The sequence below is a fragment of the Chinchilla lanigera genome, unplaced genomic scaffold (assembly GCF_000276665.1).
Source record: "Chinchilla lanigera isolate Chin_1 unplaced genomic scaffold, ChiLan1.0 scaffold00068, whole genome shotgun sequence".
Lineage (NCBI taxonomy): Eukaryota > Metazoa > Chordata > Mammalia > Rodentia > Chinchillidae > Chinchilla > Chinchilla lanigera.
In genome coordinates this window covers 7,718,922-7,741,416 of record NW_004955469.1, presented here as the reverse complement: position 1 = coordinate 7,741,416, position 22,495 = coordinate 7,718,922, and the positions used below count along the sequence as shown (strand labels likewise).

Genomic DNA, 22,495 nt, shown 5'->3' with positions numbered 1-22,495 from the left:
GCCAGGCTCAAACCTTCGATTCTCCTGCCTCAGCTTCCCAGAGTTTTGGGATCATAGGAGTTTGCAGCATGCCCAGCTTGTTTTTGTTTGTTTATTTCTGAGACTGAGCCTTGCTATGTTGTTTCTGGGCTCATGATCCTGTCACCTCAGCTTCTTGAGTAGCAAAGACTGGAGGTACATGCCCCACGCCCAGCTTATCATTTTGTAATTCAGAAAAGAAAAGGGAATGTAGAAAGATACTTTTTAATAACTGTAACATGTAACAGTTTTTTTTAATTTAAGAAACAGATTATTGTTCACAATTCTCAGAAGCCCCATTCTTTGCATAATTTTATTTTTCATATTTGTGTAGTTTTGTTTTTCATATTTCTAGCTGTCTTCTACTTTTAATATATCATTTAATAACAAATATTTCCCTAAACTTTGATACCCTCTTATAATAACTTTAATGAATGCATACTTCACTGAGCCCATGTGTATCACAGATGATGTGTCCTTTCCGATCTTGTTGCATATTTAGGTTTTTGCAGAAGTCATTAAGCTGAAGAGGGTGCCAGTGACTGCTCCCTGGGCAAGGTGCCCACTGCCATGTGAGGACTTAGGGCTGGGGCTGGGGCTGTAATAGGACACCCAAAAGAAAGCACTCACCTGTTCTGAGACTAACCTGACTCTATGTACATCATCTGGTGCTTTATCCTTTAAAAAAAGAAACTCCTGAGAATAAAATAATATTGAGACATGTGTTCCACTAGATGAACCAAATCCATTACAATCAGGTCCAAAAGCCAGAACACATTGGCCACTAAATATATGACTCCTGTTGAGTCCCAAGGCTGGCATGGCCGCTACTGGTGTTTCTGCTTGGGGTGTAGGAAGTGGCAGTGTTGGGAACTGCCCTGGGTAGTTCAAGGATTTTCTGCTTCTCCGACGGTTTTTTTTAGTACTGGGGAATGAACAACTCAGGGCCTTCCCACTAACTACATCTTCAGCCCCCCTTTTAATTTTTTATTTTGAGCCATGGCCTTCCTAAGTTTTCCAGACTGGGCTCAGCCTCTCAGAATGCTGGGATTATAAGCATGCGCCACCGCCCTGGCTTTCCCCAGTTCTTTATTCCACACGGACAGCTTGGTATTGCCCAAGCATCTGGGTTCATGTTACTGTTGCTTAAGGGAGGGTTAATTGGCCTTTGGCCTGTGATTCTCGAACGTCAGGGTAATGGGAATCAGCACGGATTGCTAGTCCCCACTCACAGAGAAGTACGTCTAGGATAGAGCCTAGGAGTGAGCATTTTGATGCGTATACCTGATACAGTAGCCAACCAGATATGGTGCAGTGAGAGACTTAAAGCAAGGCTGTTTCCAGGATGAAACCTGCTCTGACGCAATAGCTGGGTCTCTACCAGTGAATTCTGCCAGCTCTCAGGGAATGAGGCTTCTGTTTGCTCTTTTTATCCTCCCAAGTCCCCTTTAGGCCCAATAACTGGCTCATAGACCTCTGTCATACCAGCTGCTTGAAGGTGGGTGACTGCCTTTGCATAGCATCTGTCCTCATATCATCTGGTTGCCAGGGGACTCATCATGTGACACTTAAAGTGACACCCACCAATCTACATCCTCCCTTACCTTCCCAGCACTCCCTTCCCCCAATACACACACCAAACCCTGCGCCGGACCTTCTTTCTCCTGCTGCCGGTCTCGCCACACCCAAACTTGTCTTATCCCCCACTTCCTCTCTGCTGTGCCTACCCTGCTCTGGAAAGAACTGTTCTCCAGGCTGAGCTTGGACAGATGGGCCCGGAGCTCTAGGGAGGTGCGCACCGGCAGCTGTGCTTCTACCAGCTCCTGCTTCCTCGGCCTCTCTGAAAACAGCATCAACAGCTCACCCTCCATCTCAGATCACATCCTGCCAGCTCTCACTGTGCTCTTGTCTGTGCTCCTCTCCAGGGTGTTTCAACATCTCTGGTCTTAAGAAGTCCACTGGCCTCTTGCTGTTTGCAGCCATGTGCTCTTCACATTGACCGCAGGTAAGCAGGCAGCTACGAGGCTACGTGTGTGCAGTTAGTGCTACCATCATCAAACCAAGTGAATGAGATCCTGTTAATGATGCCTTATTATTATCATCTGCCATATGGTATTTAGCATGAACAGGAAGGAGCAAGCTCTAGTTATAGTGATATATTGATTGCTGATGACTCAGATATGTGTTTATAAATTAGATTTGACCTCTGATTCATAGCCAATAAAATATGAGCTTGTCATATGTGCTCGCAGTGGACTTCTTTTCACCCCTGGAAGAAAGGCAAAGGGGCAGTGTTTTCACCTTTTTCTTTCCCTGGATAGCTTAAAGCTACCTGGGAAGGGGCCAGAGGCCTGCAGGGATCCTGAAGTCCAGAAGAGGAAGACAGGAAGGAAACTGCTTACTGATAATCTACTGTGTGCTTGATTTTAGGTCAAGTACTTATACACACCTCCCATACAACCTTGTAGACGCTCAGTTTACAAATGAGGACGCTGAGAATCAGGGTGGTAGGACTGTCGAGGATAACAGAGCTAAGATTGGGCAGAGGACAGACTGTATCAGTAAGGCTATGTGACTCCAAAGCCTGTGCTTACACACACACACACACACACACACACACACACACCCCAGGGAGAGAAGGTAAGGGTTGTCTCATGAAAGCGGGGCTTCAGTTTTACCAGGGGCCAGCTGTGTTCTTACCCATGTCTAAGCACAGCTGTACTCCCTGTCACGCTTCAGCGTGTTTGCCAGCAGGACTGGCACTTCTGAAGTTCCTGTGGCTTCTTTCTTTCCCAAATTTGAAGTATCCTTCTGGGATCCAGCCTTGACTCCTAAGACTCACCAGATCTCTCAGTTGAGGGGTCTGGAAATGGGTATGTGTGGCTGCCAGGTGGGGGCGCTGCTGCCCAAATCCCCTGGTACTCAGCATTCATACAGCCAGCACCCAACATTCTGGTCCAAATTATACTGATCTATTTTTATTCGTTTATATATGTCAATTTAAAGTATATCATGATTTTGGCTTTTGGATATATACATAACAAAATTGAAAATAGCGGCTGAACAGTATTTGCACAACAATGTTCAAAGGTGTATTATTCAAGGTGGAGGCAACCCAGCACCTACCCCCTGAAGGGTGAATAAATACAGTGTGGCCTATATCCATGCAACGGTGCATCAGTCAGCCTCGAAAAGGAAGGGGGTCCTGTCATGTGCAACAACAGGGAGGACCTCAGAGACTTGCTACGTGAAGTGGCCCACCACAGACATAAACACCGCCTGGTTTCATCTATGTGTGATATCTGTGGTGAAGACATTCAGGGATGGAGTCGAGAATGCTAGTTACCAGGGGCCGGGGGAATGTTATCCTTTAAGGGGTAGAGAGTTTCAGCTGGGGATGATGGCAAATTTCTAGAGATGGGTAGTGGCTATAGTTGCACAATAATATAAATATACTATAAAATTGGTTGCCCTGGATATAACTCAGTGGCACAAACGCCTGCCTGGCAAGTGCAAGGTCCTGAGTTCGATTCCCGGTACCAAAAATATAAGTAAAATAAAATAAAATAAAATAAAATAAAATAAAATAAAATAGGTTGAAGTGGTTAAGTTTTATGTTATATGAATTTTGCCACACAATAGCGTCTTGTCTTGTAGAGTAGCCTATCTGCCCACTGATCCCAGCCCAAGGGGCAGAGGCCCGGTGCTGGTTTGGCAACCAGGGCCACAGCAAGGCTGGCTCTCCCTAGCACGGCCTTGAAAGCTCCCTCGACCCCTGCGCTGGCCCTCTCATCAGTGGCGCTGCATCAGTCCCCACGCTGGTAACCACTGTCATCTGCTGCTTCTGCTTGCCGCTGCCAACATCGCTGGAGAGAAGCAATGTGCCAGCTGGCTGCACTTTGGAGTCGTGCTCCCGACTCAATAGGGACCTCCGCGTGGCCTAAAAATCCCATTTCTCCCAGTTTTATGGGACCAGTAGCTCCAGTTTCACTGGAGCTCTCGCAGAGTCTTTGTGGCTTTCAGTAATCTCTCCCTTCCCAACTTCCTCTTGGATGATTACCCCTCGTCTCCACCCACACTTTGTTTTGCTTGGAGCTGATGCCCCAGTGTGAGGAAGGCGTTTCGTGACCCTCTCCATGCCCCGTTTCAACTCAGCAGCAATGAGTTCCTGGTGTTCTGAATCAGTTTGCCTGACAGAAAATTTCCGTTATTAAGAAAAAAAAAAAAAATTAACAGCCCTGCCTTGGAGGCACAAATGTCTGTGTCCTGCTAAATCTGACGCACTAAGGCCCCAGTATTTTCTGTTGCTTGCACTAATGCTCACAGTTTCCTTTCACCCACCAACATTTCACCTGCAAACGTACTCAAAGGTGTGCACCCTAAAAAGCACCGATGAGCTTATCGAAGTGCTGCCCACTTGGCAACTGCACTCCGGCTCGGTACAGCCTGGCTCCTGCCGGCCCTGAGCTCTCTGGTGAGAACCCGCCCGCCTGCCCGGCCCCCAGCTGCAGTCCTGGCTGCGGCCCCTGGGCCCCTGCTGCGTGCCTGCACGCCCACGCCTGTGCCTGCGGTGCTGAATCCCTCATCCCTCGCCCCCTCCCTGCCCCGGGCCGCCCTCCACCGTGTGCTTCTTCTGACACCTCCGCCTTCTCAGACACTTTTGCTTCCAGCTGCAGCCCGTTCAGCGGACAGCTCTCCGTTCTAAGCCTGACCTCTGTCCTGAGTTCTCATATTTCTTTTCTTTTTCTTTCTTTCTTTCTTTCTTTCTTTCTTTCTTTCTTTCTTTCTTTCTTTCTTTCTTTCTTTCTTTCTTTCTTTCTTTCGTTTTTTTGAGACAGGGTCTTGCTATGCAGTTCAGGCTGGCCTTGAGCTCACTTTGTAGCCCAGGCTGGCCTCGAACTCCCAGCTATCCTCCTGTCTCATCCTCTGGAGTGCTGGGATTACAGGCGTGTGCCACCATGCCCGGCTTCACCTATATTTCAACTGCTCATTGGACCTGGCCACTTGCGCTCAATACACTGCACCCCCATGCCCTTCCTTCTGTGTTTCCCATTTCCTTTTTTTGTTTGTTTGTTTGTTTTTGTTTTTTTTTCGGTACTGGGAATCGAACTTATGACCTTGCGCTTGCCAGGCAGGTGCTGTGCCGCTGAGCTAAATCCCCAGCCCCTGGGTTTCCCATTTCCATTGTCATCTTCATCACTGCTGTCTCCCTGGTTTAAGCCCTAGACAAGTTAGTCCCTGAACCCTCCAGCCTTGGCTCCCCTGCCTGCTGTATTCTTTCCATCCCGGTGGCTCAAACCCTTGGCCAGCCAAGCCTTTCTGCTTCTCCCTTGCCTAGCTTCTTTGCTTCCTATCTTCCCTACCTTAATTCGGCCTCCGTACTCCTGTCATTGAACGTTATGCTAAAACACAGCCAGGCAGAACTTTCAAGATGCATCTCCTCTTGCCTCCCATTCCCCTTTCCTACCAAATCTCTCATCACAACCATTTTCTGGCCAGCGGGCTGGTCACTCACCTTCCCGTGCCCACCAGAAGCAGTCCCACCTTTGCTTTCTGGCTTCCTCTGTCTACTCAGCTTGAAGCATCTTCCCTGCCCAAACCCACCCTTCAAGTTGGTCCTTCCAGCAGGACACCATCTGTCTCTTCCTCACCAGCAGCACTGGTTTCCTACTTTTCAAATGTCTTGCCTCAGGGCCAGGGATGTAGCTCAGTGGCACAGTGCCTGCCCAGCGAGTGCGAGGTCATGAGTTCAATTCCCGGTACCAAAAAAAAGAAAAAACACAAAAAAACCCCCCAAAACAAATGTCCTGCCTAGTAGCATGGTCCTCTCTGTCCCTCCCTCTCCCAACTCTCTCTCTTCCCTCCTCCCACCCTATGCTAAGCTGCAGGCACTTTGCAGCAGCCTGGCCTCACTCACCACGTGATCATCTGTGTCTCCCTGGAAGGAGATGCTATAGAATGCCTTGAGGTCTCACTTCAGAGCAGAACAAGGTGGTGCTGCTTCTCTTGTTACCTCTCTCTGGTTTGCAGCCACAAAATCACCTTGATCGGATCACTTCTTGGCAGTGCAGAAGTTTTCCTTGGTCTCTTCCCAGAGCCATCTGGTGAAAAGTAGGGCGCCTTAGCGTTGCTCTCTGTTAACTCCCTGTGATATGGTGCTTCGTGGCCTAGGGTGCCCTCGCCTACACCAGAGAGCCCTGATCTGCCCCTCTGGGTTTCAGTGGGTTTCTTGAATGCTACCAGAGGCTCATTGTTGGGTCAGGGATCCTGCCAGCTTGGGCACTAAGCCACCCCAGAGCCAATGTGGTGGGCTTTCCTGTTCTTCACCTACCGTGATGCCCAGGGAGTCCCTGGAGTGAAGGATGCAGCTATCACCGGCTTTAAAACAAACCTTTCAGACTGGGGATGTAGCTCAGTGGTAAAGTACTTGCCTAGTAAGCACGAAGCCCTGGGTTCCATATCAGCATAGCAAAAATAAACAAACCCAAACCTTATGATAAGGACAACCTAATAAGAGCCTTGGGGGGAAAGGCAAAATCCTTCACTATAATCTCAGCTATATTCTACAACTTTTTTTTTTGTCCTGGAAATGGAACCCAGGGCTTTGCATTTGCTAGGCAAATGCTGTGTTACTGAGCATTCTAGTCTCCTAGAACTATTTTCAGTTTCTTTCTAGTCGTTGTCCATTAGTACAGACTTTTTACATAGTTCTAGTAATAGTCTAATACTTTGCTTCTTTGATCTTATGTTTAATTATTTCCTTGGGATAAATCCCACTCTGCAGTTTAAGCTGGCCTTGAACTCACTTTGTAGCCCAGGTTGGCCTCAGCCTCCTGAGTGCTGGGATTACGGGCATATGCCTCCATGTCCGGCCTGTGATGAACATTTTTATGACAATTCTTATCTCCACATTGCTTTCTAAAAAGATTGTATTGATTAATAGATACAATTCCAGTAAGATGGCCTAGTCCGTCTTACTGCTAGTGTCTACTCATATTCAGCACATGTATAATTGCTTAAAACGTAGGAGACACTTTCATTGTTATTTATGTATTATAATCTCTTCTAAAAACCTTAGACTTTCAGAGTTGGAAAACATCTGCTTGCTTTGCAAATGAAATGAGATACAGAGAAATTATGTGCATGATTCATGGTTGCATAGTTTGAAAATGACTATATATATATACATATATAATAAATGTAGATCTCTGGACTTTGAGTACTCTGCACTTTCTTCTATGCTCAGCTGATGGGGTTTAGGTGTTTATTTTCTGTTAAATGCACAGTTGATAAATGATGACTCATGCTTGTCTTCTGGCCAACACCACCCTGACAGTCTCTTTCATAACATATGTTTGGGCAGTGTGGAGAATTGACAAGTGGTGGTCAACTTGTAACACCCAGGTGAACTGAACCAGCGTGGCGCTGGGTGTGGGAGGCCCACCTGAGGATTGTTGCCAGCAGCATAAGAAGCAGAACTGGAGAAGAGAAGCTGTTGGAAGCTGTAGGGAGCTGTTCATTTTCTTTCAGGAGCTTGTCATGCTGGCTTTACTGATGAACTCAGCTGTTCTCATTGTCAAAGGAGCTCAGGACCTTGTTGTCTCTGAGAATGGCTACAGTACACTTTGGGTAGCGCTGGTCCTCACTTTGAGCATCACTTCTTGGCTCCAGAGGGGAAGATGGTGCACTGCCCAGTTTCCTGGAGAAGCTTGTTGAGTTGGCTTTCCTGATGGGAATGTGGCTGTTCTCATCATCAGAGGTGCTCGGGACCTCACTGTTGCTGAGGATAGCTGTGGTACTTTTCAGGGGAGCTCTGGTTCTTACTTTGAGTGTCTCATCCTGGCTCCAGTGTAGATCCCTCAGCCTGCTAGCACAGATCCTTCACCCCATTGGCACAGACTTTTTAGTTTCTACCACTGACCTTTGGGCCTTTCCAGTGCATATCCATGAAACAGGCCTGCATGAGACATTGTCATGGGCTCTAGGCCTCCAGCTAGACTCATGGGAGGCATTGTTATGGGCGCTAGATCTTCAGCTGGACTCAAGCAGGACATTGTCATGGGATCCAGTTCTTTAGCTGAATTCTTTGGTCTTCAGTGTGTGGACAGATTTCCTGCGCTCTCTTTGTATATGACTCTTTGGGTGACTATTATAAAATAATCTTACAAATTATGTGTCCTATATTGCTTCCTCTTATAAACCCCAAACTACAACAGGCAGTAAAAATGGAAATGCTCTGGACCTCTTTCACCCCATCCCACCCCAACCAAGCCAAGATCTGTTAAACAATGAAAGACTAAGTGGAGCCAAGAGATGTCTTTACTCCTTGGAGTAGTTATTGCAGGCTGTGGCACACTAACTATGAAGTGGCTCATAGTGCCCTATCCTTCTACCCAGGCCTTTGCTTACACGGCAACTTCTCTTGCAAGGCCAGGGTAACTCTTTCCCTGGTTCTCTATGTGCTACACCTTACTCATCTTCAAGTACCTGCTCCTGAAAGAAGGGTTTTCCCATCTTCTGTGCATCAGTTATCTATTGCTGCCTAACAAAATCATCTCTAAACTCTTTACACACAAAAAAAAAAACTCTTTACACAAATTAACAGTGATTTATAATTTCCTATGATTCTGTGGATTGGTCAGATGGTTTCTTTCTGCCAAGGAAATATTAGCCTGAAAAAACTTATCTGGTCTGGGATAAACTGGGCTGATAGTCCAAGATATCTACTTAGAAGCTGTTGCTGGCTGACATCTGGAGCATCTTGGTTCCTTGACGTGGCCTCTCCTCTTTCTAGGGGGCAAACTGGCCTCCTGACACAGTAGCCTTGGGGCACTGTCTGAAGAGGGCTCATCAAGACTCTAGGAATGTGGTATGTGCAGCCCCACTGACCATGAAAACCACAATGCCACGGTCAGAGTGCACAAATGAGGGAGGCATGTGATTCGCTGGGCCTTCACTTTAACAACCTGCTGTAGTTTCCAGATGGTTCATGCCTCTCCCACACACTGAGTACAGTCACTCCTCCTAGGGCCCTAGAAGTCCCATGTAACCATGGCCCCACAGTCTGCGATCTGTATCAGGTCCAGGAGTGGCCGAGGTCCTCAGGTGCAGTTCCTCAGATGGTCCCTCAGCTCCAAGGACTGATGAGCTAAGTGTAGGGAACAGTAACTCTTAGCATATCATTTTAAGATAGAATAATTCTAGTCTTAATACAAGCCTCAAAATGTGTCTCAAGAAACATCCTGGAGGGGTTGTAAAGAGTTAACTTTGCAATCCTGACTTAGCCCTGGAATGCTTCTCCAAAGACAAAGAACACCAGGGCCTAGATAACTACCTATGACCTTGCCTGGTGTCTTAGTTACTTTTCTCTCATTGCTGGGACAAAATACCTGATGCCCAAAATTAAGGAAGGAAAGGTTTATTTCTCTTACAGTTTGTGGAGGTTTCAGTCCATACTTAGCAGGTTACAAGGCAGAGTGGCACATGGCAGAAGGCTACAGCTCATGGTGGCAGAACACAGCAAAAGCAACAAGCACAAAAGGGAGGAATGGCTGCAAGCAGCCTCTTCCTCTCCTTTACATATGCAAACTATCCACCCTAGGTCAGGTATAGCTCTCACACCCATAATCCATCAAACTCTAAAAGCCTGCCCCATGACCTCATGAGGCTTTGGGGGGACACACAGACACAAACCATAACACCTGGGTTGTTTCATCCTTTCCCTGGCCCTACGTAAACATTGTAACCATAAAGGAAATGTATGGTTATCTAAAGGGAGACATATAGAACAGAGTACAGAAAGTATATATCATTGTGGCTGGGCTCATGACCAGAGCCTGACCTGGTTACGTGGCACAAGGAAACCAACGTGTGGCCAGGGCTACAACATTCCAATCTGTTACCATGGAAACCAAAAATGTATATAAGCTGGGAACAAAGGCAGGCCCCTCTCCCACTTCCCAGATTGGCAAATGGAAGGAAGGGTGGCTAGCCTCAAATTAAAGCTCTGCTTGTTCTGAATAGAGTCTTTTCAGTTTCTTGTGGAATACAACCCAAAATCTGCCATTACATAAGAAGATAAGTGATGTCCTCCCTCCATACCCAGCATATAGCAATGAGCTAGGACAGGAGACCTCAGTGTCCAAAAAGGGGAGGAATGGGAGATGCAGTATGAAATAACCAGGATCCTTGTTTCCAAGGCTTTGTATTTTGGAATTAAGGAGTTTCCTGTGAACTCTCTGGGAATGATTCTTCCATCCATTGCTTTCTTTGGGTCTTGATTTTGTCTTGTGGCCTCCTGGCTCCTCTGCCTTTTGAGATCTATTTCCTTCCCAATAAGAACTGGCCTACACTCTTGCTCCTGCCATTCAGAACTGGAAAGGTCCAGAGCCAGTGGAGGAGCAGCTGCTGAAAAAGGATTCAGAGAACATGAGAATGCAGACTAAGCCCACGGAGTCAGAGGTCCAGTGGACTGGGGTCATGAGAGCCGCTTGGAAGCTGTAAACCAGGAGGACCTTGCACAAAACCTGCAGAGACTCACTGGAAGCCATTCTTCCCCTGACAGTACAGGCTGTGGTGGAGCTCCAGAGAAGTCTGCAGCAGGATTCCTGCTGCCTGTGCTGACAGTTGGGGAGAAGACACTAACTGGTTGTGGGGTCCCAATGTGATGGGAGGCTGGACAGAAAACGTTACAAAAAATGGCTTTCGCCTGACGACTCATTGATTTTTTGACAATCCTTAGGCTGTAACTACTTGTTAGATCCTTCTTGCGTATCTCTGTCTTCCTGAGAAACCACTTTGAAGATACCACCATGTATTACAGCAGTCATTGATATTTTCCTACTAATCTATCCATAACTCTGTAATGTTTGTATTGTTCCTATCCTATTTCATAAATGGATCTGTGTTTATTATTATGTGTTTCCTACAACAACCATTGAGAATTATTGAATGATTATTCAGTAGGTCACTCATGTATAGTTCTATTTATATTCTTTAGAAGCCACTTTGAAGATACCTAAGTGTAACACAACAACTATTGAAAAAAAAAAAAAAAAGAACTGGCCTAAGTCTGTAGCTGAGTACCATTGTTAACCTGCTTCTGCCCTTAGGAAGTTTGGGGACCAGAGACTTTAAAAAAAAAAATTTTTTTTTTTTTGAACTCTCTTGTTCTAAAACTCCCTGGAAACTTTGTCAGATTTTTTTATGCATCAGAAAATAGCCACCTCAATTAGCCAAAGGCCTACCTAGTATTATTTCATAGATGGTCCTCCCTCTATCTTGGGCAGTCAGAGGGCTGTGGGGCAAAGACCTAGAGATTCTCACAGCACCTTTTCTTTCTTTCCTTCTTTTTTTTTTGGTACCGGGTGTTGAACTCAGGACCTCATGCTTGCCAGGCAGGGACCCTGCCACTAAGCTACATCCCTGGCCCACAGCTCCTTTTCTAACTAGGCCTAACCAAAAAGTATCACAGCTTCAAACTTAATTTGATCTTTACCCTGAAGCCATGTTTTACTTTGAGATTCTTGGGTTGCAGAACCTGTAAATAAAAAAATTTTATTTTGCAACCCTGTATATATCAGGCCTCCCCCCAACCATTTCTTTTGACTCCTATTGGCAAGCAGAATAGTTCCTTTTTCCCTTTCCTTTTTGTTAAAGCTGCTAAGAAGACAATTTACACTTTTAGCATCTTGCCTGAAACTTCCTACCTGGATTCACAAGTTCCTTAGGTATGTTTTCTACCTGTAAGGTACTGCAGGTGACAATGTAGCAGCACTATTTTCCCCATAATTGTCCTCACTACCCCTTTTCTCGATACTGTGGCACGCAAATCGCTTTCTTTCCAACCTGCACCAGCAGTTTCCTCCTGACCCTGCTAACCTTTGTGCCACCTACCTGCCTTGCTCTGCCATGCAGTCCCAAACCACTAATTTGTTTCATTCCAGCACTGCTTTCTCCTGAGCATCAATTTGTGTATATAATCATTTGCTATATAACAAATTATCCCAAAACACTTAGTCTTAAAAATTTAGTTCTATTTTTCTCAATTCTTTGGGTCAGCCAGGAGGCCCCTCTGCTGGGGTCACCAGGGCCCATCATGTGATCACAGGAGTCCCCCCAAGCCCTATGTGGGACAAAATCCAAGTCCCCCCTTGGCTGGTTGAAATGCTGGGTGGTAGCAACCTCATATACACTCTACTTTTCTTACACACACACACCTACAATGAAACTTATAAATTAGGCTTAACTTACAAATTATGACTTCTTATAAATAAGAGAATCACTGCCAGATGTGGTGGCACATGCCTGTAATCCCAGCACTCAGGACGCTGAGGCAGGAGGACTGCTGTGAGTTTAAGGTTAGCCTGAATTGCCTAGTGAAACTCTGTCTCAAAAAGACCCAAAAAATGGGCTGGGGATATAGCTCAGCAGCACAAGAGCCTGCCTAGCAAGCTCAAGGTCCTGAGTTCAATTCCTGGTACCAGGAAAAAGAAAAAGACTCAAAAAGGCAAAAGAAAAAAAAAATCACAATAACTAACAACAAATTAGAACAATTGAAATATTCTGTAATAAAGGTTGTGGAAATGTGGTCTCTCTCTCCCTCAACTTCCACAGGTGATAAGTACAGCACGATATATTTGGGTCCCTGGTGGGATGCAGTGGGATAATGGCAGATCTCATCATATTATTCAGATGACAGTTTAAAAATTGGGAACTATTTCTGACATTTCCATTAATATTTTTGGGCCACAGTTCACTGTGGGTAAACAAAACCTTGAAAAGGAGAACCGTGGATGAGAGGGACTTCTGGATAAGTCAGTGGGACCGGAGCAGCCAAGATGGCTCCCTTCACATGCCTGGCAGTAGATGCTGACAACTGGTAGGGGGAACCCCAGTGTTTTTCTACAAGGCCTCTCTTCCTTTGTCCTATTTTTCTCAATTCTTTGGGTCAGCCGGGAGGCCCCTCTGCTGGGGTCACCAGGGCCCATCATGTGGTATGAGGACGGGATTCCTCACACTGTGGTCACAAGACAATGTGCAAGGAGCAAACCTTAACCTGCAGATGTTACCAAGTCTTTGTGTATGTCATCTATGCTATTGCTTTACGTGCCACAGCTATATCAGAGTCCATGTGGTAGAAGAACACACAAGATCATGCCTGCCAAGAGGAACATTTCATTGGGGACCACGACCATTCCAGTCTACCACCATGCTTCTAGATTAATGAGGATTCATCCCCTTAGCCCTTTGAACTGATGATCCTCCTGCCTCAGCTTCCTGAGTGCTGAGATTAGAGGCCTATACCACCACACCCAGCTCATCTTTAAACTTCTTCAAACAAAAATCTTCAGGTCTATTTTCTATCCCACCTTTCATTTCATAGCTTAGTACATAATAGGTGCTCATTAAATATTAGCTGCTAGTGAAAAAGTGCCAGCAACACAATGTAGAGTATTGCAGTGTGTATGTAGTCAGGAGGGGTTCTTCCTGGGTGTTCTTCTTCAAGTACTCAATGTACTGCCCAGATTCTGACTTTACAGTTCTATGATTTTCTAGATTCCGAATTATACTCAACACTTGTGCCACACTGGTGCAGTCCCTCTGAGGCCCTACTAGAGCCCCATGCCTGCCTGTCCTCACCCACAGCCAAGCCTTATTTATTTTACATGGTTTGGCCATGAGCCCTGGGTTTGAGGAACTTGTAATCTAGCTGAGGGAACAGAACTTTGACATGCATATAACACCTCAAACTGTTTACCAAGCAACGTCCCCACAAATGCTAACAACCAATACCCCCAACTAGGCCTAAATGTGAAGGCAGCACCACCCAGAATCGATCACAGCTGAGTGAGGTGGATGCTAAGAAAGCAGCCTTCTCAGGGACGGTGTTGTCTGAGTCAGATCCTAAAACAGGTTATGGACAAGGCTCGGTAGAGACAGATGATACAGTGTGACCAAGATGGGAAGGGGCTGCACAAAGGTAGAAAGCCATATGGATGTGACAGGAGATTAGCACTTGATGTATGGAGGAGGGAAGAGAGCTTGGAGGTAAAAAAACAGAAAAAGATGTTGGGAAAATAAAGGTGATGATGAACCTGTAACACCTCAGTGAGTGCAATTCACCTGCACCTGGTGGGGCATCTGCGTACCCGGAAGTGTCACTGTGGATGAAGTTTCTGGAGATTTCTCACCCCACAGCAAGGATTTGGATGCTAAGCGCCTGAAGCGGGGTGGCAGCTTTGTGTCTGATGGGAGGGCATGGAACGTTGACCTCCCAGGGGAAGAGCATCTGCAGCAGGAGGCTTGGGGCTCTGGTTTCCTGTGTGCCACCGTGGTTTTGCTGTAGCCGCACTGGCCTGAGTTCCAACTAGGAATCTGGATAGTAACAAGGTGGGCTTTTTCCTTTTTTGCACTTTGGGCTCTGTGCTATTGTAACCTTGCAAATGATGGAAATATCTCAATGCACGAAAAAGGGGAATTTTTCTAGGCAAATAGTGGTTGTAATTCATGGTGAAAGCACCTTTAACGTGGCCCGAGTGAAGCCACAGAGCCAGCGCCACCCACCCCCCAAAACAGGCCCTGGGCTACGCTGGCCTCAACAGGACTTTTACTAAACACAGTGGTGCTCCAGCCCCTGGGAGAACTAGTTCTGGGGACCAGGGGGAGGGGCGGGCTATGCTGTGTGCAGGCTGAACGCGGAACTGCTGAGACAGGTACAGACGTGCTGGGGCACAGAGCAAAAGCAGCTGACCCACCACAGGATCAAGGAAAGTCCCAGAAAGAAAGAAAGAGATGGGGAATCTGGTGCCACAAGCTGCTACCTGGCCGGCCCGCTGGCCTCCTGCACAGCCCGTGAGAGGAAGAGGAAGGAGAAGGCGCCTCCTTTCTCTGTTCCTCCTGTGGAACAGGGCCTCAGGAGCTGACCTCCGAAGGTGGCCAAAGCAGTGTGCTAACACTCCGGAATCTAGGGCCAGTGAGCCGCCCCCTTCTTCCCCATCACCTGCACAGGGCCAGCCTGCTCAGTATTTAAGCACCTGTTCCAGTCACCTGGCAGAACTGAATTCGTTACTCCCACTCAGCTTGTCCTCCAGCGCCCTTTGTGCTCCTGATACAGCCAGATACTCCTCAAATAGTTAACTGCAACAAGAGGGGGACCTCAGCTCTCTGCTCCAAACATGTATTGCTTAGGGTCTCTACACATTTCATCTTGGGTGGGACCCAGGCCTATGTATATCCAGTGACTGGTGTGCAGCCAGAGTGAGAACAGCTGGAATTAGTCATCTTGAGCCAGTTTAAAAAGTTGCACCAGTATAGACTCTGTTGATCTTTTAGGGGATCAACAACACCTCATAAACACATGACCTTTGGAAAGCCTGCAAAACCCGGGAGGTACTGCCCTTGGATATCTTTGCCTTTGGGGTGTCTTTTGTGGTAATTCTTGGGAGTCCCTTAGGGGTGCCGTTTAGCCTCTGATTTCAGGAGAACTGCATAATGCATTGGAACGGCAGCTGCTCCTGTCACTGTAGCACACAGAAAATGCTGTGGTATGAGTCTCCCTAGCTATCCAGTTCAGTCCAACCCTCAGCTTGACATCTAAGAAGAGTTTTTTTTTTTTAAGGTGCTGGGGAATCCAATCCAGCACCTCATAGATGCTAGGCAAGAGCTCTACCACTGAGCTACATTCCCAGTCTATTTATTTATTATGTTTATATATTTATTTATACCGAGGATTAAACTGAGGGTCTTTGCACTGAGTCCTTTTAATATTTTTATATTTTATTTTGAGATAGGACCTTAACTCACTAAGTTGCCCAACCTTGGCTTGAACTTGCAGTCCTCCTGCCTCAGCCTCCCACAGTGCTGGGATAATAGGTGTATATCACCATTCTTGGCTACTAGCTCTTTTTTAAGATTTCATTTTGATACAAAGTCTCATGAAATCACCCAGGGCGGCCTACAAACTTGCAATTATGTCTCATCCTTCCCAATAGCTGGGATTATACACATTCTCCATGGTGATCAGTCTCAAGGATGATTTGGTTGCAGAATATGACTGCTGTTTCCAAGGTAAATCTTATGAAGTTTTATCTATCAACTGGGCATTTAACTCCACCCTCAGGAGGCTGAGGCAGGAGAATTTTGAGTTCAAGGCTCTGTAACAATTTTTTCAGTTTTGGTTTTCAGAAGCAACTTTGATAAGATTTAATGCATAAGTTTAATTACATATCGTTTAATATTTTCATGAAACAGTCATAAATTCTAAAAATTAGGATTTCTGGGTCAAAGGGTATCAGCATTTTTATTTTTTTCCTGGGTACTGGGAATCAAACTCAGGACCTTGCACTTGCCAGGCAGGTGCTATGCCGCTGAGCTAAATCCCCAGCCCGGTATCAGCATTTTTAAAGATTTTGTTTAACTCTAAATCACCTTCCATGGTGATTGTATAATTTACATTTCTTCAACAAACTAATTAATACTAAATATTAACATTTTAAAACTTTGCTAATTTAACTTGAAAATAAATATTAGCCATTAAGGTAACCAATATTTCAGTTGGCACAGTAATTCTTGCTGTGATTCCAGCTATTCAGAAAGCTGAGACAGGAGGATCACAAGTTTGAGGCCAGACTGGGCAACTTACTGGGACTCTGTCTCAAAATAATATAGAAAAAGAACTGGGGATATAGCTCAGAATTCCCTATATTCAATTCCCAGTACTAAAAAAAAAAAATTTATTGGCAATTCTGTTTCTTTTTTCCAAGTATTTCCCTCCTACCCCCGCCAGTTTATTTTGGTCATCGGATGCTGGCATAGCAAAGAACTATACTCAAAATTATTTGGTTTATTTCTCTCCTCTTTATTGTGGTCCTGCCATTTTTTTGGCATACAGCTAGGTTCGTTTCTCTTTGCATTTAGTTGAAGGTTTTAAATTTTTCCCTATCCTTTTAAATTTACTTTTATTCTGAATATATATAACACATTAGGGACTGGGGATTTAGCTCAGCGGCAAAGCGCCTGCCTGGCAAGCGCAAGGTCGTGAGTTCGGTTCCCGGTACCGGAGAAAAAACAAAAAAAACAAAACAACAACATAAAACACATTAACGTGCTTCTAAAGCCAAAACTACACCAAAATATCAGAATTGTCTTTTCTTCTCTTGTACTTTCTATCCTGTCCCCTTGCCTAGTTCCTTGTGGATAACCAGTTACATTGTTTTCTGGTTTACTTGTCTTGTTTCATTTTACTAAAATAAGCAAATCTTAAGTAAGTAAGCAATTTTACTTATCTTTATTGGACAAAAGCTAACATAGAATATATTTGCTTTGGGGCCGGGGATATAGCTCATCGGCACAGCGCTTGCCTGGCAAGCACGAGGTCCTGTGTTTGATTCTTGGTACTCTGCCCCCAAGAGGAATATATTTGCTTTTGTAACTTAAGAATATGTCCTGGAATGACTACAGATCAGTTATTGAAAATCTTCATTTCTTCTTATTGCTTCCTAGTATTCTATTGTGTGTATCATAGTTTATCTGACTAGTCATTTATATTTGGGCACTTTTGTCATGTCTAATATTTTGCACTTCATAACAGGACAACGAAGCAGTTTACAGACATGAGAATGCACATGTACTTTTTAAGGTATCTTCAAGATAAATTTCTACAAGTGACAGTGCTAGACTGAAAGGTAAATGTTAAACATGGCTGCACCTGTTTACTTACATATTGTCTCTGGTTGCTTTTGTGCTACAATGGCAAGAGTTGGGTAGTCAGCTGCCAAACCTACAATATTTACTATCTGATGCTTCAGAAAAATTTACTGATCCCTGTTCTAGTAAATACTTAGAATCAGCTTATATATGTAGAATTCTTGAATTCTTGGATTTTATAAACAGATTTTCCATAGTGTTGAAGCTTGACAAACAGCATGATAGAGGAATCTAAAGCCCTTAGCTTGCATCTCCTAAAAATGCTGAAAATGCATCCCTTGTGTTGCTCTTGAGAAGTCTGATGCCAACTATTTTGGTTAACAGACCACAAAATAAACTACCCTGAAAAAATGGCTTTTAAAAAGTAAGAACAAATCTGAATACAGTTTGATAAACTTTGGGGTCAGGGATTTGGGAAGGGCTTGGTTGCATGATTCTTCTGTTCCAGTGGAGGTCAGGGGAGGTCACTGAGCGCTGAGCTAATGTCTGGGCTGTTACAGAGCATTGAGTTCACACCTGTGGGCTAGGATCAGTGAAGTTTTCGCTGTCATGTAGTCTCAGGACCTTTCTGTAGGAAATGAAATATTTCCCATCACAGTGCAGAGCTTTAAAGGCAAACGTTCCCAAAGACCAGGTAGATACCTCAAGAGTTCTACTGACCTGACATCACACAGTCTATTGGTCACACAATTCACTATGGCCAGTCTGGGTCAAAGAAGTAACAAAGAATTTGCAGCCATCTTTACTGTATTGCCCACTACTGTATTGCCTAATTTTCCCACTTTTTTCTCTTTGGTGGTACTGATGATTGAACCAAGGACCTTTGTATGAGCTATATCCTCAACCCCTTTTTTATTTTTATTTTTTTTTGAGACATTCTTCTTAAATTGCCCAGGCTGAGCTTGAACTTGTGACCCTGTTTAGCCTACCAGAGTGCTGGTATTACAGTCATCTCTGTTTCCTTCTTCTTCCATGCCATACCCAATAATCATAATTTTTAAACAATTTGAATTTTTTACCTGAAAGCCTTAGAAGATATTATTGTTACTGTTTATGACTATTATTATTGTAAAATAATTTTAATAGCACAGCCTTCAAAGTTGATTATTCTCTGGCAGTTTCCATAGGCAAGGGTGGACCCTTCCATTGTGTACACTTACATGTTCTTGTTTCTAGAAAGCTTCTTGGAGTATAGCTTCAACAAATGTGGAATTTCAACTAACACTGATGTGCCTTCTTGCTTGTATTCAAATGACATTCTAAACAGAAAGCAAAACAGCCCAAATGTATGAGACTTAGGGCAAATAGTAACATTCTAGGAACTGGATGGTGTTGTGGTTTGGGGTTTTTGCAAGGGAAACAATATAATACAGGACACATTTGTAAGATTATTTATAATGGTCATCCAAGAAATCATATACAAAGAAAGTGCAGGAAATCTGTCCACACACTAAAGACCAAAGAATCAAGCTGAAGAACAGGATCTCATGACAATGTCCTGCATGAGTCCAGCTGAAGATCTAGCTCATAACAATGCTTCCCATGAGTCTAGCTGGAGGCCTAGAGCCCACGACAGTGTCTCATGCAGGCCTGTTTCATGGATCTGCACTGGGAAGGCCCAAGGGTCAGTGGTGGAAACTAGAAGGTCTGTGCTAGCGGGCTGAAGGATCTGTGCTAGCAGGCTGAAGGATCTGCACTGGAGCCAGGAAGTGATGCTCAAAGTAAGAACCAGAGCTCCCCGGAAAAATACCACAGCCATCCTCAGCAACAGTGAGGTCCCGAGCTCCTCTGACCACGAGGAAAGCCGAGTTCCCATCAGGAAAGCCAACTTGACAAGCTTCTCCAGGACACCGAGCAGTGCACGAACTTCCCCTCTGGAGCCAGGAAGTGATGCTCAAGGTGAGGGCCAGAGCTCCCGCAAAGTGAACCGAAGCCATTGTCAGCAACAAGGTCCTGAGCTCCTTCGATGATGAGAACAGCCTAGTTCATCAGAAAAGCAGCATGACAAGCTCCTCCAAGAGAACCAACAGCTCCTTACAACTTCTAATAGCACCCAAGAGCTCTCCCAGCTCTCAACAGGTTCTCCTCTTCTCCAGTTTTGCCTCTTTTGCTGCCAGCAACAATCCTCAGGTGGGCCTCCCACACCCAGAACCACTCTTACTCAGTTCAGCTGGGGGTTTTAAGTTGACCACCAGTTGTCAGTCCACCACAGATGGTGAGTATAAGAAGCAACAGGAGAGAGACAGAGAGACAGGGGAGGGCTAGATTAATGGCAGGTTTGTGCGCCATGCTGTGCAGGGCCACAATGGGTGGTAAAGTTTTGGAAAGTTTTTCCAAAGCGCATGTATTAGCTTTACATGGTGTGCACAGCTGAAAGAAAGAGAGGTTTGTTTCTGCTCACTGCTTCACGGGTTTCAGTCCATGTTCAGCTGGCTCCAAAGCAGAAATGTGGTGGGTGGGCCTGGTGGAACAAAGCTGTGCACTTCGTGGTACCCCGGAAGCAGAGTTGGAAAGAGGGCGGTGGAGAGATGCACCCGCAAGCACAGCCTTCAGTGACCACCTCCACCCAGGCTCTACCTTCTAACAGCACAGCTGAGTATCAGTGGGTTCACATGCTGTGGAGTACAGTGCCCCGTGAGCCAATCTCTCTGCAGGAATCTCTAAACCCAGTCAAGTTGACAATTAGCTCAACTATCACACTACAATAAGGAAGATGTGTTAGAAGGAGTAAGAGTACAGAAGGGAAACAGATAAGGGCTGGTGCACTAGTCTAGGTAAGAAAAGCAAAGAGGGACAGATTCCAGAAGTATTTAAGAAGTCAAATCGACAGGACTTCATGATTATTAGTTGTGGTAGGGAGGAAAAGGCAGGAATCGTGACTCCCAGTTTTTGAATCAGGCAAGTGGTACAGTGTGCTAAACAGTTTTTACCATGCAGAGCTTCAGGCACCTCCAGGATATCCAGGTAGGCTTTTGTGTATGTGGAACCCTGGGAAGTGGCCCTTTGGCAGTTGCTGATTTAGGCGGTAAATGAAGACGGAATGGATAAAGTGGCTCAGGGAGACGTGGGGTGAGATGAGCTGAAAACAGAATCCTGGAGTGGTTAAAGAGGTTAAGAGAGGAGTCATGTCTTGAAGGTAAGGGAGTTTCAAAGTGTTGCCAAATGCTTGGAAGTTCTAGTAACGTGAGGACTCAAAAAGGGACAGGGGCATTTAGGATTAAATGAGCCATTAATGCGGTGGCATCATAGCCATGGATTGAGGAGCGAGAAGCTGATGAGGAGGGACAGGTGCACGTAGTCAACTTTCAAGACATTTGCAAAGGAAAACACGGAGGAAGTGGTAACAGGAGAGCAATTTTCTTCTTTTAGGACAGGCAAAGCTTGAATAGGTTTAGATGATGCAGGAAAAAGACAAATAGGCAAGAGAAGTTGATAACCTGGGAGTAAGAGAGGAGAATGAATGAAAAAAGCTTGAAAACTGTTCTGGGAATGTGGAGGTGATGAAACAGGAGAGATGCTAAGACCAGCGTGTATGAAGTAGTTAATTCCCAGAACGGTTTATAACAGTCCAGCTCACATACTGAAATGACCTCATCACGCAACGTTTACATATTTATTTTACATCACCTATGAGTATGCTCTTTTCCCTAAGGATGGAATCAGTGCTTACCCTTTCAATGTCTTCCCCATAGTGGGTGGTCAACACGTGACAGAGAATAAACTAGATACCTCACAGGTGTTTTCTGAGTATGTTAACACGGTCAATACCCTGCATAGAAGCAAAAATGCAAAGCATGCAAGCATGCAAAACATTCATACAATTCATGTATGAAAAGTGATGCACTATTTTTGAAGAACCTGTTTACTCTTACTTAAAGCTGGTTATCAGCATTTCCTTCACTACAGGGGTTTAAAAATAGGAAGATGAGAGGAGAAGGAAGAGGGTGTTCTAAAGGCAGGCAGGCTGGCTGGCAGGAAGACCGCAGCAGGCGGCGGCACGATCTGCTACAGCTTAAGGTGCCAAAAAGCAGATGCAGAGCAAAGCACACTGGCCTGGGGTTGCTTAGTTTATCAATAGCCCTTAACAGATGGTACTGTTTTGAGTCTTAATGTGGGGAAAAAGGACCACCTGCTCCATTAAAAAGTGCTTAGCTGTATCTAATCTGGCATCATCGCTTTTATTTTACACATTTGGGATTCTGTAAAAAATGAAAAAAGGTACTGAGCTGGTAAGCCTTGGCGACCACCCTCTGATGCTACGCCCAAGCCGTTTTCCCAGTTGCGGTGCTCTTTCGCTTAAGGCTTCTTCTTCTTCCTTCGAGGCCCCTCTTCCAGGAGCCCCTCCGCCGCTGATTCAAGCGGAAGTCGTCTCTTCCTCATCGTCGCAGGGGTCCGGCTGCGGCTTGGCTTTGCACGGGTCATCAGAGCTGGCTGTTTACACGGTTGCTTTTCTTCTGAGTTACGCGCTCCTGGAGACCAGGACCGTGACGGCGACGGGTACCACGCGATACCTGGTACAGCGCCGCACGCAGTGCCGGCACGCAGAGCGCCGAGTTAATTCAGAACGTCACCCAGGGCAGGATCTCGTTTTGCATTCTTTCTCTCCTAGTCACGAGGGAGGGTATTCAGCTGGCCCGGCGATACCTGCGGATCGGAAGCGCACCCGGCGGCAGGCGGCCCGGAGCGGAGAGGCGTGAAGCGCCTCCTCCCGCGCGCCCGGAACCAGAGCGGGCGGGAGCGGGTCCTGCTCGGCGCGGGGGCGGGTCTCGCA

General features: G+C 45.7%; 1 protein-coding gene across 16 annotated transcripts in view; it reads left to right on the top strand.

Annotated features, from left to right (window-relative positions):
* The window catches only part of Dtnb (dystrobrevin, beta), a 368,991-nt gene that overhangs the window by 30,351 nt on the left and 316,145 nt on the right, over nucleotides 1-22,495 (top strand). For 12 of the 16 annotated variants that reach the window (XM_013522593.1, XM_013522592.1, XM_013522591.1 and 9 more), the window contains exon 1: nucleotides 2,004-2,023. The exons of 2 other annotated variants lie outside the window; for them this stretch is intronic. The gene's annotated coding sequence lies outside the window, so the exon portion shown is untranslated. Of the gene's footprint in view, nucleotides 1-2,002; nucleotides 2,024-22,495 lie in introns of those variants that run through there. 2 more of the 16 variants (XM_013522584.1, XM_013522581.1) reach the window with 2 other exon arrangements.